The sequence below is a fragment of the Equus przewalskii genome, chromosome 2 (assembly GCF_037783145.1).
Source record: "Equus przewalskii isolate Varuska chromosome 2, EquPr2, whole genome shotgun sequence".
Lineage (NCBI taxonomy): Eukaryota > Metazoa > Chordata > Mammalia > Perissodactyla > Equidae > Equus > Equus przewalskii.
In genome coordinates, this window is record NC_091832.1 from 54,688,645 (window position 1) to 54,707,077 (window position 18,433).

At 44.3% G+C, this 18,433-nt stretch overlaps 1 long non-coding RNA gene across 1 annotated transcript; it reads left to right on the forward strand.

The window, feature by feature from the left end:
- The first annotated feature begins 260 nt into the window (after positions 1-260).
- Positions 261-2,934, forward strand: LOC139081440 (uncharacterized). The gene is made up of 2 exons (XR_011536558.1): positions 261-397; positions 2,547-2,934. It is a non-coding gene; the product is annotated as an uncharacterized lncRNA (long non-coding RNA).
- Positions 2,935-18,433: the final 15,499 nt, after the last annotated feature.

Sequence of the window (18,433 nt, forward strand, 5' to 3'; positions counted from 1 at the left end):
GAATGCCCAGATGTACATGTGCCCCAAAAGAGGGGGCACAGCTGGGGTTCACTGCGTCCCTTGAGGTTTGGTTTTTCTGGTGAAGCTCAATTCTGCCTCCCACTTTCCTGCAGTGCATTCTGCTTGACTTGGCGGGGAGGGAGAAGCCCCACCGCGGCACTGTGAGCTCCCTTACCGCCGTCTGCCTGCCATTTGCTGCCACTGGGGACATGCGATTGCTTCCATGGAAACAGAACCATGGATTGTTTTTCCAGAAAACGTCTCAATCTAATTTGTGTGGAGCTGGGCTGTGTGTGTGTCGTGTATTTTAGTCACAGAAGAGCGGTGTGAAGAGGGAAGGGAGAATTTGCATAGAACCCCCAATTTGCATTGAATCCCAGGGAGTTAATTATTTCAGGTGAGTGTTGTCATTCATGGAGGCTGAGTCTAATTCAGGGGTGGTGTTAGGAAGCCATTACCATTGTGTTTGCCTACGGTATGCAGAAATATTTGAATTCTGTTTGGTCTAGACAGTTCTCCTTCTCAGGAAGTCTTCCACAAGTGGGGAGGTGCACAAAGTAAGGCAATGGAGGACTATTTCTGCTGAGTGTCTCCCCCCAAACCCTGATGTAGGACTCCAGTAATTGGGCTGAATCTCCACAGGTCATTTCTTCTGTATCAGACAGGGCAACGTAGTCTCAAAGATAAATAGGTTTTGTGAACTCCTCTATTTTTCTTTTGACGTCCAAGTATGTGTCTTGCATTTTATGCAGTGGAACAACAGGTCAGACTCCCAGAAAAAGGAACCAAAGAGAGTAAGCACCTCAGTGATAAGAGTGGAATTGGCCTATGCTACCCTCCCAAAGGCTTAGCCTATGAGAGAGAGAGAGAGAGAGGCGGAATGAGAATCCAATGGGAAGAGAAAATAGAAGGTGAGAGCTGCCGCTCAGGCATTCTTACCACTCCAGCTTAGAGAAAGGAAGTGAGAGAAGAAGAGATGCATGAACTTTGAACTTGGACACCTCACTTCACTGCTACATTGGTATTAAGATACCACATGCAAGTGCACTGTGACCTTTTGTTCCATTAGATGCTCCACCTGGTAGAACAATGGTCCAATAGAATGTTCTATAATTTAAACAATCCAGATCAGGATTTCTCCTTGGAGGTGGAGTGTCTCGCCTTATAAAATAGAGAGGGCTTAACCAGCCTCCCCTTCTTCCCTTTAAGGAAGGGAGATGCAAAACTTCTACTGTAGAGTGGTTTGGTTTCTGCCTAGTAACTCTTCTTTCCTCTTATGACAATGACCTTGGGTTTGGCCAGTATGTAAAGGTTAGTCATGGTGCATCTGGATCTCCATGGATGCTAATAAAAATAACTCCAGTTGACTAGCATGAGATGCCTGGAACCTTCCCCGTGGCCCTTGCTCTACCCTTAGGAGAAGAGCGCCAGCACACACCTAAACTCTAAAGTAGTTATAGTTGGGTAGGTGTCCTAGTCCACAGTTCCATGTCACCTATTAAGAGACTGGAATCTGGTACCATGTTTTTTGCAGGAGGCTGAGCTCTTACAACGTGCCAAGCCAGTAGATGTGCTTGGGGTGCTTGGCCCAAAGCAAGCAAGCAAATAATTGTTGAATGACCAAATAGTTATAGTTCCTTACTATATTCTAGGATTAGCATACCTTTAGGGGTAAAAAAGATTTGAACAATAACTTTACAGTGCTGACCTTTTAAAATCTGGATTATCAAAATATCTTCAAAGAAAAATAAATGGTGAATGGTCTTCACACCATCTAACAGATCCAATCTACTGTTTCTCGTTTCTGTACCTTTGTTCCAGCTTTCCTCTTCACCCTTCAAATCATATTTTCTTTCATGACTCCCTCAGCACTAACCTATGTGTTTCCTCCTGTTGCTGAAGCCCTGAGTGATGTTTCCCTTCATACTCATACAGCTCTTTGTTTCTTCACTGCCCATTTGGCACATAACACCTACCAGATTACGTCACCTTTTGCTTTGTAAATTTTCCTTTCCTGACTACATTATAAATCAGGACGTCTTATAATTTTTTATATCTTTCTTCATGTTTTAGATGAGTGCTTGACATAGAGTGAGGCTCAACTCATATTTTGTATTGAAAATCAACCCTGGGAAATTTCCTCCGAAGTGAAAGGAGGATAACACTAAAATCTGTTTCCAAATGGTGTTGTGCAGACTAGATGAGATGCTGTTGTGAAGCCCTAAACCTGGCACATAGTGGCCCCTCAAGAAATGTTACTCTTTTCCTTGTCCTTCTGGGCAAGGAGTACAGCTTTGACTTATTAACGGCTTGTAAGTAAGTTACTTGTTAACCCTCGTGAAAGAAAAAAATGGTATTCCCTTCCTTATTTTACTGTGGTTTTGGGGAAACTCGAAAGACCTGTGTTTTATTTTACACTCTATCCATTGAATTTCCTGTCTTTTCAGAGCTGTCCTTCTTTACGCTCTGTTTTTCCCTCCCTCACCCCCAGTGCTGCATGGCATGCATTTACTTGAAAATGAAGCACATTTCCATTTTGTTTCGAGAATTTCAGCATATCCCTGCACGTCTCTGGAGACCCATGGGATGGCTCCCAGCCTCGGATTGCAGCTATCACTGTGTAACATCAACCATCATTCAATCCCGGCTCCATGAAGCTGCCTGCTTTTATCGCGTCTGTGCTCCCTGTTGGCACTGCCCGCCTGGCACTCACCCAGTCCAGTCTGACACTTGCTGCTGAGGATGGGGAGGGGCCCCAGGCAGGCTTCCAGTTCTCTCATGAGCTGGGTGCTGCCTGCAGCCAGCAAACTGTGAAGCCCTGTTCTAAAGGCTTCGGAGAGCCCCAGCGTGGTAGAGTGGGGCACCGAGCCACGGGAAGTGTATAAGCAGAGAGCGCTGCGGAAAGTAAATTAGCTCCTGGCATTGAGTCCTGCTGATACAAGCTCTTGATTTTTTTTTTCACCCCTCAAGTACCACTTAAGTCCCTGTGCTTGCTTCCTCAGAAACAATGGAGCCGAATGTTCATTTGTTTGCTTGGAACGGGTTGGGCTCCCCCACTCCAAACCCCCCCAGTTTCCAAAAGCTGGAAGTGCTCAGCTGTCCTCTTTCCAGAAGCCTGCCTCCCTTGGCTTTAGTGTCTTCTGTGTTTAATTGCAAATTATTGATTTGAAGGGAATTAATTTTTAGCTCTTGCCATATTCAGTCGCTCCTGGGTTGGACTCCCCAGCAGGACACCCTCGGGATCCCAGCTGAGGAGGGAGGGGGACCACGGATCATCAGGAGCTGTAGTGGGCGGGAGGCCACACGCCTCCACTCACATGCTGATCAGAGACTAGGGCTGAGACTGTCTAGCCCAACATCTTATTTTACCAGAGAGGAAACTGAGGCCCAGGGATTGTCAAGGCTTTTATAGCCGGTGAGGTGGAGCTCCTGATTCCCAGGTTGGCACTTCTACAAGCAGTCCTTGACATGCTTGGACTCATTTAATCCTCACAAAAACCTAAGAGGTGGGGATCTTGTTCTAATGCAGATTCTGATTCACCAGCTCTGGGGTGATGCCCAAGATTCTGCCTTTTAACAAGCAGCTCCCAGGAGATGCTGACTTCCTGTCCCACATCACACTTGGAGAAGCAAGGGTCTAAACTACAGCACTGGCTCCTAAACTTGTCAGCATGTTGGGATCACCTGAGAGTTTAAAAAATTTCGGATGTTTGGGCCCCTCTCCAGGAATTCTGATTTTGGTGGAGTCCCCTAGATGACACGATTTAAAAACCTTCCCAGGTGTTTCTTCTGTTTAGTGCATCCATTTCATTAGGGAATACCTTCCAGCAAGCCCCCTGAGCCTTCCTAAGTTGTATACAAATATGCATTCATTTGCATACAGGTGCCCTCATACATACACATCTGTGCGTGCATTTCAAAACGTCAGAGAGTTTAGAACCAAACGAATAAAATAATAATTACAAGAATATAATATTGTTTTCCTGAGCACCTACTCTGCACCTCACATGCATCACCTCACTTATGCGTCACAAAAACCTACAAGAAGGTGAGGCTCTAATCCCTAGGAAAGGTCAACTGATTCCGGTCCCCATTCTTCAGTCAGGTTTGGCACAGTCATGGCACTTTATTCATGAGGCATCTGAGACTTAAAGACCATCATTCCCGTGTGTCACACGGGGCCGTTGCTGACCTAGGCTGGGTGAGGAGGTGCTGGGTTTACTCTGTGATTCTCAAGGTGGGGCTTCTGGGGAGCAGTCGAGGCAGGAGCTGCAACATCACTGACCAGAGGAAGCAGCTGGGGAAACAGAAAGCAGGAAAGCAGCCAGCCGGTCACGGGCTACTCTCGTTGATCTGATTCGTGGGTATGAAATTCATAGTCACAAACTCACTTGTGCAAAATGGAACCTTCTTCTCTGAAATTGAGCTGAACTTAGCTCTTAAGCTCTCTCCTGTGTCTTTCGCAAAACCTTAACCTAATTACTTTCAGATAAATACAGGCCCTTCCAGATTTTTTCCTCAGTGTCTTTGGTGTAAATACTCAACTGATACAGCTCCTTCTCCTCCCCTTCCACAAAAGTGGGTTGGGTAAGGAGCGGGTTTGTTGTCTGGGCTTTGCGTGAGCGCATGCGCGTGTGTGGTGCGTCTGCGTGCCTTGGTCCTATTTGTGGCCACCGCAGTCTTTCTCACCCCTTACAGGTCCCTGCAAGTGTCTCTGCATCCTTCTGTCATCTGCAAGGTTGTACAAGTCCACCAGCCACTCAGAAGCAAACACGTGCATAGGTAGCAGTTCCCATTTCCGCCCTCCATTATGAGTGCTTTACACATAGGAACTTATTTAGTTCTCATGAAAAACTTAAGAGGTGAATATTATCGTCATCCCCATTTTACCGATGAGGACACTGAGACACAGAAAGTCACATGGTGGAGCCATGATTCAAAGTATCACTCTGGCTCCAGAACCCACAGTCTTACTGATCTTACTAGTTTGAAATCCTGAGTATCCAGGAGAGCTTCTGCACTGCTAAAGGGATTTGACTAGATGATTTCTTAATACTTTTCAACTCCAACTTGTCTCCTAACTTTGTGTGTACCATTGGCATCCTGGATAAATCTTCCACCCTCCGTGGTCTGTCACAGACACTGTACTTCCTCGTTTTTCCCACCGTTGGGGCCATGGATCTCTCATTCCCATGACACATAACTGTCTTGCCCTTATTACATCTTCTATGAGGACGGAATATCGTATTCCCCTTTGTGGATCTCCAACACCTGATGCATCGCAGCTACTCAGCAAGTCTTAAGGGACTTGAATGGCACTAAGTTGAATAGCAGCCCAAAGACTAAATTTCCTTGATGGAAGGAAAGAGAGAAGGAGGAGAAGTGGGAGAGAGGTGACAGGATACACGGAAGACAATTCCCAGATCACGTTCAGCGTTTTCCTCAAATTTGATTCATATTAACCCTATGATGCGTAGGACTTTGAAGCAGATCACCAACAGAGTTCACTTTAAATTTCTCTGTTACAGCAAGGGCTGGAGATCCCAAAGCCAAACTGCCACTTGGTGTCCTGCTCTTTCCCTTTCCATTTCCCAAAACGAGTATAAGGGCCTGTGGACCCAGCAAGTCCTGAGCAACAGAACAATTCATTTTACATGGGGTTCTCTGTCTCCACAGTCCCTCCCTGACACAATTAACACCTCGGGGAGGGGATTTAAAATCAAGTGCTTCTTTTTCAATTACCACTTAGAAAACTGTGTAATAAAACACCATGGCAAGGCTGCTTGCTCTTTTTGAAAGTCTAATTAATTCATTTGCAGAGGTTGCGTCTTGCCTGGCACTGTGTCACTTGCTCATTTAAAAAGGTGCTAAGGCTTGGAATCTGTGGGTTACCACTTGAACAAATCTATTTTCATGCCCCGTTTTTGGAGGCTGACAGAAGAGCGGCAGAGGCTGAGATAGCTGAGGGACAACACAAATGTCCTATGGCCCATCCGGAGAGGCTGCTTTGGCCTCTCAAAGAATCCATCGCCAACCACACCCTTGACCCTGGGTGGCAGGAGGCCTGGGTCTGGGCCTGGCCTGGCCGCTGAATGGTTGCGTGACCTTCAGTAGCCACTACCTTTGGTTTTTTGTTTTTTTTTTTAAAGATTTTATTTTTTCCTTTTTCTCCCCAAAGCCCCCCGGTACATAGTTGTGTATTCTCCGTTGTGGGTTCCTCTAGTTGTGGCATGTGGGACGCTGCCTCAGCGTGGTCTGACGAGCAGTGCCATGTCCGCACCCAGGATTCGAACCGACAAAACACTGGGCCGCCTGCAGCGGAGCGCGCGAACTTAACCACTCGGCCACGGGGCCAGCCCCAAATAGTCTAGTTTTTTTTGTTGTTGTTGTTGTTTTTGTTTTTGAGGAAGATTAGCCCTCAGCTAACTACTGCCAGTCCTCCTCTTTTTGCTGAGGAAGCCTGGCTCTGAGCTAACATCCGTGCCCATCTTCCTCTAGTTTATGCGTGGGACGCCGACCACAGCATGGCTGCCAAGCAGTGCCATGTCCGCACCCGGGATCCGAACCAGCGAACCCCGGGCCGCCGAGAAGCGGAACATGCGCACTTAACCGCTGCGCCACCGGGCCGGCCCCCACTACCTTTGGTTTTTTGAGCCTCAGTTTCTCCACCTGTAAAATTTTTCCCCCTAATTTTGATATTCGAAGTCAGATCCATCTCCAGCTATCGTTTTGTTCACCAAATGTACTGTTATCATTAGCTGATTAATCTGAAGCCAGTTGGATTCATTGCATTTCATTTAGGATGTCCCTGCTTGACAAATTTTTGGTGAAAGTATTTCTAGGGACAAAGATTAAAAGAAGTCAGCTGGTTCACAAAATCCAGCCTCTAACTCCCTCCCTGAAATTGTTTGCGTGTGTTGACAGAATGCTAGCCCACAGCGTGTTATCTAGGTGGGTTTCGCCTGGGGGTTGAATTTCTCTGGCCTGGTCCTCATATTGCAATAAGAAACTAATGTGTATATAAGGGAATTGTTTAATTCCCTATAATATCATCTCATTGAAAAGGTCTCAGCATTACCAGTCAAGTGCTTCTAAATGTTTCTTTTCTATTCGAGGGCACACGATCTTATGGCCACATTCTGAGACTCATTGAACTGGCTGTCTGAGTACCTGCAGTGGGTGCGTGGCACAAGACTCCATGTGTGAAGAAGAGAGACCAGGATCCCGAGTGAGGCCATCTGAGCTGGAAAGAGTACAGGTGCAAGGCAAGCTTGGAGATGGGCAAGAGGCAGTAAAAGTGAAAGACCACTATGAGCCAAGATAACGATGAGAGCCATCAGGAGTAGGGAGCAAGGAACTGGAGACAAAGCAAAGGGTGGGACTGAACAATAGAAAGAAGAGAAGTGCAAGAGTATCTACAGTTTCAAGAGGCCAAACAGCTGCCAAACAGGTGAGTTCTGTTTCATGACTTTTACTTGTTCTTTGATCTCTTCTTGCTCTTGGCACACTACCTGTGTCTTCGGACACCTTCCTGACAACATCTCTTTCTATCCATCCTTTGAGAAGAACAACTGATCTGAGGCTTTCAGTGTCTAAATTACATCATAACAGGACTTGAGGCAAAGCTTATGAGGTAATGCATTATTGGGGGAGGGGAAGTGGGGTGTGCAACAGCAGGGCTGTGAGGGTGAGGGAAATAGAGGTAGGAAAAGAGGGAAAGAAAACAAACCAGTTATGCAATTGTGTGGCCATCTTTGGACAGGCTATCCCAAATACTGTGCTTCAGACCCTTTTGTTAGAGGGAGGATGGGAGAGAAATTTATCTGCTGGATATATTTTCATACTGTCTCTTGTTGGTGAAAGCTCATCCTCCACACTTCAGGGTTTTGTTACTTGGCCCCACTGAGAGACTGCTCAGGAAACGGATCTTATGCCCGATGATACAGCTCTGCGTCCTAATCTGGAATTGGTGGGAGGAGCTAGAGTCTCCGTAGGTCTAGGCAGGTTGAAACTGGGCACTGGAGCTTCTGTGGCCCCTGTCATGCAGGCATGATGGAGGCTATGCTAGAGCCCCACACTTACCTAGTGGAGGCTGAGGCAGCCAGCGGTACTGTGTGAAGAGGAAACAGCGACCACAGCTGGGTTTCTCCAATGGGCAAGTGTCAAGGACTAGGGGATAGAAAAGGCTGAGTGAATATGGAAAGGCAGTAAATTAGGTCCCGTGCTCTCATGCAGTGAGGACTGTTGGGACCACAACTGTGGGTTGGCAGGGGGAGGGAAGAAATGTGACTTTGTCTAAAAGAACTGACCTGATCTTAGAGGTGGCCTTAAGGATATCCCAGTATCCCAAATGACAATGTTCAAGGGGCAGTGGAATTCTAGGTATTGACTGGTCTTATTTCGTCATCCATGGCATCTTTCAGACTCTCGATGGCACTGGCCTGATTCACAGCCAGGAGGTTTGGAATAGATTGGTCCCAGTGAAGCCCATTTCAGTTGAAGCAATATCCAACACGGTCTTTAGCCCTGTCTTGGAGCACATTACAAATAGGTTTGCAACCACCAGGAACCATCCACATTCCATCTGCTATCAGGAATGCTGGGATCCTGGCAGGCTTGATACTTACTGTCTTAGGAACTGGGTAGGCTGAGCTGATTACTATCCAGGAGTGAACCAAGTGTTCTGCTAGTCCCCTGACCTAGAGATGGGTAAGGCACCTTCCCAGCACTGCTGCCACCACACAGGAGGGTAAAATGTCGGAATGCTGATATGGTTGGGTTATCCCAGTACTAACGTTGGGCAAGATTATTGGGGAAAGGAGCACTAGTAGGAAGAATGTAAGCTTAACTAGGGCAAATGGTGCTCCCCCTCACTCTCTACCTCTTCTCTTTGGTCATCTTTTATCTCGGAATCATCTTTGCTCGAAGTTATGAGATGTAGATAGCAGAAATGTGGCCATCTCAGAAAACGTTCAACTGCTCTCCCACTGAAATATGTGGGTCACCCCCTTGCCTCTGGAGAGAATAGGGTCACACAGGAGGCTCTTCTGTAGCCAAGAAGGCCTTGGGGCAGGATGTGGCCAAATTCAGCCTCCCAGGGCTATGGTTCTGTATTGGGTTAAAGCCAAGTCTGCAGTCAAAAGCATTCACTTATTTGGCTGTAGCCTCTGTCCATCTGTCTTTGACCGTCTCACAGTGCTGAGAATGATGGCTGTAGCCTCTGTCAGTCTGTCTTTGACCGTCTCACAGTGCTGAGAATGATGGCTGTGGCCTCTGTCAGTCTGTCTTTGACCGTCTCACAGTGCTGAGAATGATGGCTGTGGCCTCTGTCAGTCTGTCTTTGACTGTCTCACAGTGCTGGGAATGATGGCTGTGGCCTCTGTCAGTCTGTCTTTGACTGTCTCACAGTGCTGAGATTGATGGCTGTAGCCTCTGTCAGTCTGTCTTTGACTGTCTCACAGTGCTGGGAATGATGGCTGTGGCCTCTGTCAGTCTGTCTTTGACTGTCTCACAGTGCTGAGATTGATGGCTGTAGCCTCTGTCAGTCTGTCTTTGACTGTCTCACAGTGCTGGGAATGATGGCTGTAGCCTCTGTCCGTCTGTCTTTGACTGTCTCACAGTGCTGAGAATAATGGCTGTAGCCTCTGTCCGTCTGTCTTTGACCGTCTCACAGTGCTGAGAATGACAACCGACAGGCTGTGGGTCCTGACCAAACACCCTCTTCCCATCACAACAGGACTTATACACAGGTAAGAAAACTATTTTGAATTATTAAACAATGATTTTTAATTCTCTCTAAGTCAATTCATTCTCTTAGCCCCTCAACCATAAAAAAGACATCACTAGGGAAAGTGGACTGCAGAAAATAGACTCCAATTCCCAGCCTTTGTCATTCAAAATAGACTTTTTCATTATAAGAGGTATGCTTTTTGAGAGAAATGAAGGTTTTTGTGTCCAAACAGGTTAACATCCCAAAGGTCTTAGCATAAAATTTGTCTCTAACAGAAAACTTTCAGACGTTTTGGTTTTGGGACTCCTTTACACTCTCAGAAATTACTGAGGACTCAGAAGTTTTTTTGGGAGGGTAGCTTATATATACTAATATTTACTTTATTAGAAATTAAAACTGATAAATTTAAAAAATAAAATTGCAAAAGAAGACAACAAAATATACTTTCTTCTTCTTGAATTTATGCATAACCATAAGGGCAACTTGGCATTTCAAAATAATGTTTATTGGACAATAATGAAATTGCAGACAATGCAGCAGATATAACTGATGATAGCTTGTAAAAGTTCAATAAAAGCCCTGAGAAAAAAGAGTTAATCTCTGAGTTCCCTACGACCTTGGGAAACTCTGGAAAACTCAAGAATACAAAAGGATATATTCCTTTAGCTGACGTCATATGTCGTGTGGTCTCTGGAAGAATCTGGTGTACATTCTTGAGAAAATGAGGGTGAAAAAGGCAAATATCGTCTTTGTATTATTATAAAGACAGTTTTCACTTCAGCACTTCGTGGGAGAGCCGCAGGAAGCCCTGGACATCCCGGGGCCGCACTTTGAGAACTGCAGATTTATATGTAGGCTGAACATACGTCCCAATTTGCCTGCGAAAGTCGGTTTATGCTTGTTGGCCCTGCTACTATAGTTATTACAATCACCCCTCTTCACTCTCAGAAGTTTGGATAAAAATTATATGGACACACTATCTACAAAGAACAGGTATAGGGTATGTTTTTGGCCAGTTTTCCTTTGCAGATCTTAAGGAGGAGATTTTTTTTTAAGAGAAGAGCTGAGTCTAGACTGAACCCTGATGTGTTTTTCTGGGGATAAAAAGCCAATGGTCTGAGTCTGGGCTGAGTTCCATTGGGGTGGGAAGAGATGATAAAAACTGCACATTGATGGAGGTGATGGTTGCGCAACAGTGTTAATGTATTTAGTACCACTGAACTGTAAACTTAAAAATGATTAAAATGGAGAATTTTATGTTATGTGCATTTTACCACAATAAAAAATGCATATAAATTTAGGAGTGTGACTCAAGAAGATGGTCAACCTTATAAAAAGGCCCTGAATCTACCACAGTAAGAGAACAACAGACCATCAATTGCTGAGAAAGGCAGACAGACCTGAAATGGACAGAGGACGAGCAGCAGCATCTCAGTCTCAGTGAGAGGATCCTGTCGGTGTCTAGACATGGGCCGTATCAGCCAAAGGTCTTGCTGGGAGTACTGACATCTGCTGGGTGAAGTGGGTCTGGAGGCTGCCCAAGAAAGACCTGGTGGGATGAAGTCCATCTCCACGGACACTAGACGAGAACAGAGGACAGCCTTTACCAGGTGAGCCCCTCACTCGGAATGCTGTGCACACTCAACTCGAGGAGCTGGCCCTCGAGAGAAGGGGAAGAGCAGACTCTTGAGTTGGCTGACAAAATCTTGAAATGACCGTGGAAACACTATCCAATAGAAATACAATGCGAGGTACACACGGACTTCTATATTTTCTAAAAGTCTCGTTAAATAAAGTAAAGAAAAACCAGTGAAATTAATTTTAATAATATATTTTATTCCAGTATATCTAAAATATTATCATTTCAACATGTAATCTATATTAAATAATGATTAATGAGACATTTTACATTCTTATTTGTGCTGAGGCTTAGAAACCCTGTGTGTATTTTGTACTTCTGCCACATCTCAGTTCAGACTAGCACACTTCAAGAGCTCATTAGCCACGTGTGGCTAGTGACTGATGTATCAGAGAGGGCAGGAGTAGAGTTCAAACCCGAAATAGCCAAACCAAAAAAAAAATCACTGATATGACAGGATTTGCTTGGACGTGATTACATTACAGTTGTAACCAGTGAAATGGCAGTGGAAGTGGTGTGTATTTTTGCTGAGGGCAGAAGCATCTCACTGCCTGGGTACTGTGCTGCGTACAGCTCTCTGCAGTCACATGTGTGGTGAGTGTGGAAGCACGTGCCTCCATCGGATTGAGTCCCCGAGTGATGAAGATGAGCAAAGCCACCTGACTACCATGCTGAACAGGTAATAAGAGCAACAAATAAACTGTCTGGGATTTAGGTGTTGTTACTGTGGCATAGTTTAGCTTATCCTGACTGATACTTGTGATTATACAGTATTTTGACTAATTAAACTTCTAAATATGTTTGTAGCAAAAGTGTCTGTCTTCTATTTTAAATATTTCCAGGATTTCTAGTTTAAGGATACGGGAAATATGCCACTCATTAGTGTCCTGTGAACCTACTTACCTGAGTATATTAATGAAGAGTCATATGAAGGGAGATATTGCACAAATAAATACAATAAATGTAATTGTTAAAGTAAGCTTCAAAAAAGAATTTTATCCATCAAGTGTCTGTTAAGGGATATAGGCAAGCAAACAAAATTTTAATCCTGTAATGGTAATGCTAGTAAATTATTTCTACTTTAAGCATTAATCATAATCTATTAGAGAAAAAAATCCTGGCATTGACGAGTACTTTTCTCTACAGAATTTGAACATTTTCTGCTTATTTAAAAACGAATGCTTAAATAAATGAAGGTCTCGAATCGTGGACAATCTGTATGGTCCACTCATTCTTAAATAAGTGGAAATAATAAAGCCCAATTTTTGCCGGCTTCCGCAGAATTTCTGGTCTTTCATGGAGCACATGAGCTCATGTATGTTCATTTATAGTGTTTGAAACTATATATAGAAGCTTAATATTGCAAGGACTTGTCATTATGAAACACAATTAGAATTTTTCATAATGAGTACTAAAAACTCTCAATTCCTAAACCTTCCTTCCACAGGTCAAACTTTTAAATTATCTATCTCATTTTCTTTGAAACTCCTTTTTCATGAATACAATTTTTTTTTAAAGATTGGCACCCGAGCTAACATCTGTTTCCAGTCTTCTTCTTCTTCCTTTTTTCCCTTCTGCTCCCCAAAGCCCCCCAGTATGTAGTTGCATATTCTACTTGTGAGTGCCTCTGGTTGTGGCATGTGGGACGCTGCCTCATAATTGCCTGGCGAGTGGTGCTAGGTCCGTGCCCAGGATGTGAACTGGCGAAACCTTGGTGCACCGAAGTGGAGTGCACAAACTTAACCACTCGGCCACAGGGCGGCCCTTGAATACAATTGTTTTAGGGGACAGAATTACCTTCAATTCTTTCTTAGTATTCAGGTAGATATGAAGAAATTAGTGCATGTGTGAAAATTTTACTTTCCCTATATTGAGTATCATTTTCCAGTTGTTTTCGGGAGTGCATTCAATTTATTATTTTTCAAATACTTACCATGTATACAGTATTGTGCTGGTGCCGTGAAGAAATAACGGACGTAGAAGATGTATTACCCACCTTGAAGAGACTTATGGTCTTGCTGAGAACACAGGCACAGGGACAGGAAGTGGCCAAATGACTAACATGGTAGCAAAAGAGTTAAGGGACAGAAGGGACAGCAGGAATTGGGGCAGGATGGTGTAGAGAGTGAGCCCTGGCTGGGAGTCTGGGGACTTGAGTCTGAGCCCTCTCCACATGTAATAAGAGTACATTTGCATGAAATAATATACTTCATAGAGTTTTTTCACACATTATCTCATTTAATCCTCACAATAACACTGAGAAGTTGAGATTATTATGATCCTTATGTAACACACGATGAGACACTGATGTTCCAAATGTTTTGTGGTTACTTACATTAAAATACCAGTTAAAAGGCAGAAATAGTCCTCAGAGTTTTACCTCCAAGTGTGTATCTCTTTTTTATCTCACCACAGTTGCTGTGTGCCCTTAGATAAGTCGCTAGACTTTCCTGGATCTCAGTAGTACAATGTAGGGAAATGAGGGGTTTGCCCTACTTCAGCATTTTCCAATGTGACTTATGGGGAGACTTACTGGGTGTGCAGGACATGAATCAGTGACAAATATGTTTAGGAAATGCCAATTTAAACAAAGTCGAACAATTTCTTAGTTAAGAAATTATTAATTACTTATTAACAATTTTATTAATATATATGAATGTATTTATTTTAGAAATATATTTTAATATTATTTATATATCTTTATTATAATTATTGATTTCTGAATTACAGTAATTTCATAAAAGCTCTCAGAGATTTTAGTACACTACTGAATGTTATGAATAGCTAAGAAAGATTATAACACACATGCAGAGTTGCTGACCACTTTTTTGTACCACCTATTTTTGTGAGGGTGGGACACAAAAAGCATTTCAAAGGATTGGGGTGTCCTCCCTTTAGGAGATGCTGAACTAAGTTATTTTTAAGGTCTTTGGATATCTCAAATTTGATGATTCTGTGTTTGCTGTTAGAGGAAAAGTCAGAGGGCCTAAGTGATAGAGGAGAGATTCCTAGAAGGAGGGTTGGGTGTGGCCAGGATGGGAGGCCAGAAGAAGGCATTCCAGGCAGGAGAACCAACAGAACCAATGTTGGAGACATCTGTCTACAGAAGAAGGCGCTCACTGATGAGTGAGAGAGCAGTAGGAGCCAGGATCGTTTAGGGTGGGAAAAGAGCATGAGAGACCTTGAATGCTAAGTATGCTGGACATTATGGTAAGTCCCCAACTTCCTTTTGCCAATTGGGTGGCAGTAAAACTTCTTGGGGACTAGATCTCTGCTCAAGGGGTGAAGGGGTGTGCCTTGGCATAAGGATAATCTCAACCCAATTGCTGGTGACGGGTTTAAGAATCAGTGTGTGACCCAGTGTAGGCTGGGGAACTTGTGGTAGATTTATTACTGTTTATAATACTTGCTGCCCTTCTCTGTGGACCCCATTGATTCCCTGGCTCCATTGATGTCAGGCTTGGTCATGAGGCTCTCTTTGACCAATGAAAGTGAGCCCAGATGTTGTTCTGGCAACATCCCAGATAAGGGCTGCTCCTTCACTTTTGATCCCAGAATGAAGATGATAGGAAGCAGCACGGCAGCCAACCCATATCAGATATGTACAGTGAGCAAAAAGTAATCCTTATTGTAAGCCAGAGCAAATGTAGCCTGATAAAGAGATGAAAAGAAGGTTGATGGATGTTTTGGGAAAGTTTCCTTTACCCTTAATAAAAGCCACAAGGAGCAAGTCTCCTACTGGGAGTTATTGAGGGCACATGTAGCCCCTGATGCCGCCACCAGGCAACCTACATCATGAAAGAGACCTGGTTTGGCATGGAACCAGTGCTGGAGAGATGGAAAGAAATTAGATCCTTAATATCCTTAGCCATTGATCCTACTTCTGAACTCCAGATTTCCTTGTTTAAATCAGTACAAGTTGGGTTTTACTTGTAGTTGAAAGCATCCCAACTGATTCACAAATCTAAACAGCGAGAACTGATCCTGGGGTCACATGCCACTGAAGGATTTTGAGAGGACAGTGACGAGATAAAGGCCATGTCTCATCTGGCGTTTGTGAAGAAATGTTCAAGATGGATTAGAAGAGAGAAGAAGGAAGCAGGAATGCCAGTTCTAGGAAAATTACAATAATCCACAGAGAGTGTAATGGGAGCCAGGACTAGGGAATGTAATGAACAAGTGGGAGGTGAGAGGCGTTTTGAAGAATTGACAGGACTCAGTGCCTGAAGGAGAAGCAGGTGTCAAATGCTACAAAGGTTGCAGAAGTGTGAGAATGATGATCTTTGATGGAATAGGGAAGAGGGAAGGAGGAGCTAGTTAGTGACAGAGATGCTGGTTTGGTTTGGTGCATAACAAGTTTGAGGTGGAAGCAGGAAAATAACGCAGATAAACTGGTGGGGAGCCAACTGTGTGCCAGACACTAAAGATATTGAGAAGAATAAGACCCAGTCCATTCCCGTGGGACCCCACAGCCCAGAAGGGAGCTAGTGGCAAATAAATGAATTGTGGGTAAGAACTGCAAAGTTTAGAGGTAGAACAGAGGCAGAAGATCCAAGGAGATATTTACCAGTGCTCTTAGAGAGGTCAGAGGGGAGCTTGTGAGAAGTCAGAACTGTCAAAACAGTTGTAGGCATCGTTTCAAAGAGGTGATAGATAAAGCCATACAGAGGATGAAACTTCAAGGGCAACAAGACGCAGAGGGAGCAGCACAGAACAAAAGTGAAGGCAGATTTGGGTTGGTGACCTGTTTCTGCACTTACTGGCTATATGAACCCGGCTAGTTATTTGGCCACATGAAGCTTTGGTTTACTTCTCTAGAAAGGGGAATGATAAAAGTGGCTACCTCCTTGCTTGGTTGTGAAAATTAAATGACATAACTCATGTGAAGTACTTTGCACTGTATCTAGAACTATATCTGGAATGTTGTCTTTATTATCTTCATTACCATCATTACTATTAGGAGTATTTATTGCTGCATGACAACCTGCCCCAACACAACCATTCATTTACTTACCAACCTGCAGTTTGTTTGGGAGTTGGTTGCCTCACCTCTGTTCCATTTGCTGTCAGCTAGAATGCCTGAAACGGGGCTGGAGGATCTGTTTCCAAGACGACACGCTTTCCTGTCTGGCAAGTTGATGTGGGATTTGGATGGGTGCTCAGCCAGGGGCCTTGGTTCTTCTCTATGTGGGTGCTTCCTGGAGGCTGTTTCGTTTTCCTCACAGCAGGGAGACAGGAAGAGGAAGCTGTCAAATTCTTAAGGCTAAGACCCAGCGTTGTTTCTGCCATAGTCTGTTGGCCAAGCAGTCACGAGCCCACCCAGATCCCAGGGGAGAGGACATAGACCCCACCTCTCGGTAAGGAGGATTTGTGGCTGTCTTTCATCTCCCGTATAATAGAATCAAAAGGACGATTTAGGGAGGCCTGCTATCGGGAAGCAGAGTTGAAGATAAATTCCTTTGAAAAAAGTGTTTGACACTTTAAAAAGCAAAGCTTTTATAACATTCATTTGAAAGGAACTCTGCTACAACATTCTATTAATAAAGCTCAAATTTAATCAAAAGCTGAAACGGATAACTACTATCTATTAAGTTTAACAAAGGAGATGAGAGGTCTGAAGGAAAGCTTCAAACTACAGACCAGAGAACGCTAGATCTGGAAGGACCTGAGGGACGCTCTAACGCGGGCTTCGTGCATGTGTGGGTTGCAGAACACACTCGGGGAGAAAGACGTGTTAGAGACCCTGCGGCTGGAGCATGGGCATTGTTTTCAGTTGGGCATTGATGAAGACTCGGACTTGGAGTCACAGGCCTAAGCATAACGGTCATTCTCAGGCCAGCCTCTCATGCTTGTTTTGGAGTGAAGCGGGATAAGTGAGAAGTATTTCCTCAAATGGAGACATCAACTGCAGCTTAATTCACCAAAACATCTTAGCCTAAAAGGTCACTCTACTGCTGTTCCTCACCAAATACTCCTTTGTCAGGGGTCTGGTGGATTAATCTATTTCAAAATGGCTTGTGGATCTGATGTAGAGCCACACTTTTTAAGCCAGTTTGTCAAATTCCCAGATTTTGCAGCCAGGTGATACGTAATTCTGTCTTTGCTCGGATCTGGCTTCCTAGCCCAGTGGAGAAATAAAGTTGGATTTTTGGTGGACTGTTATCTAGAGAGCACTGACCAGGCGGTGGGTAGACCAAGGTTCTGGTCGAAGGCTTAGCCCCTGACCCGCTCCGTGCCTTGGGTGTAGTTGCTGTACCCCTGAAACTCCATGCCCTCATCAGCAAGGCAAACAGTCTCCTATAGAGGGTTCTATAAACGTGCTTGAAGGTTCTTCCCAGTTCTTTGGGCCAAGGATCGTGTGATCGAGGTTGCTGGGAGGAGGTGAAGAACCACAACGGATCCTGCTTTCTGAAAGACCTACTAGTCGCAAGGGAGGCACATTTATTGAAACACAAGCTGCCAAGGGCTCCTGGATTTCCAAAAAGCTTTTCTGAGGACTAGATGAGAAAGGAGTTCCTTGGTTTTAACTGTGCTGCGATAATGTCTACCACATCAACCTTCATCTCATGAAAGGCATCCAGGCATCTCCTCGGGCAGTTCAGGGCCTCTGTTTGTTATTTTTCAAATAAGGTTGTGCTGCTGACTCATGCTCGCCTGTGCCCTGCTGTGACCCCTCGATATTCAGGGCCCTAATCACGCTCCTCATTATTATTAATAATCAGTGCCAATGAAATTATACTGCACTCTGACTTGTTATCAAGTCCTGCAAGTATGCAAATAGATTAATCAAGCAGCTCCCATGCTTAAGCCCTTGAATGGAACTTTAAGTACTGTGCAAGCAGTTGCCCTGGCTCTCTGTTGTCTCCTCCAATCAAGCCTGAGGTGTGTTTTCTTCTTAACTTTTAATTGCATGACCTCTGAGAACCTAATTTCCAGAAAACCCATTTATTATTTTAATGCTCATTTGGCATTATTATTTTCCCAAAGCAATCTTTTTGTCTCTGAATCTCTTAGGAGAGTTGAGAAGCAAGCCAAGAAAAGCTTCATTTTCTCCTCCTGGCCCT